Below are 342 nucleotides of genomic sequence, written 5' to 3' on the forward strand. Positions count from 1 at the left end.
AGAGGCCCACCAACTCCGCCACTGCTGGGAGGGGCGTTCAGAGGGCCCTGTGACCCAAAGCTCCCTCAGAGGGCTCCCAGCCATGGATACCCAACACAGTGCCCCCCCCCCCACTGCAAATCGACAGACCTGGGCTATGACGTCCCCTTGAGACACGGCTCAGGGTCAAAGTGACACTCGAACCCCCTTTCCTTGCCAGCAGCACCGTGACCAACACTGCAGTGTCACATCTTGACCGTTCAGATTTCCTCACACATGACGCTTGAATGAGCTGTGATCTGGGGGGTTGGGGACATGCTCCAAGTAGATGTGCAGTGGCTGCAGAACAGAGGCCGAGAAGGA

The sequence above is a fragment of the Lagenorhynchus albirostris genome, chromosome 14 (genome assembly GCF_949774975.1).
Source record: "Lagenorhynchus albirostris chromosome 14, mLagAlb1.1, whole genome shotgun sequence".
NCBI classification, from domain to species: Eukaryota; Metazoa; Chordata; class Mammalia; order Artiodactyla; family Delphinidae; genus Lagenorhynchus; species Lagenorhynchus albirostris.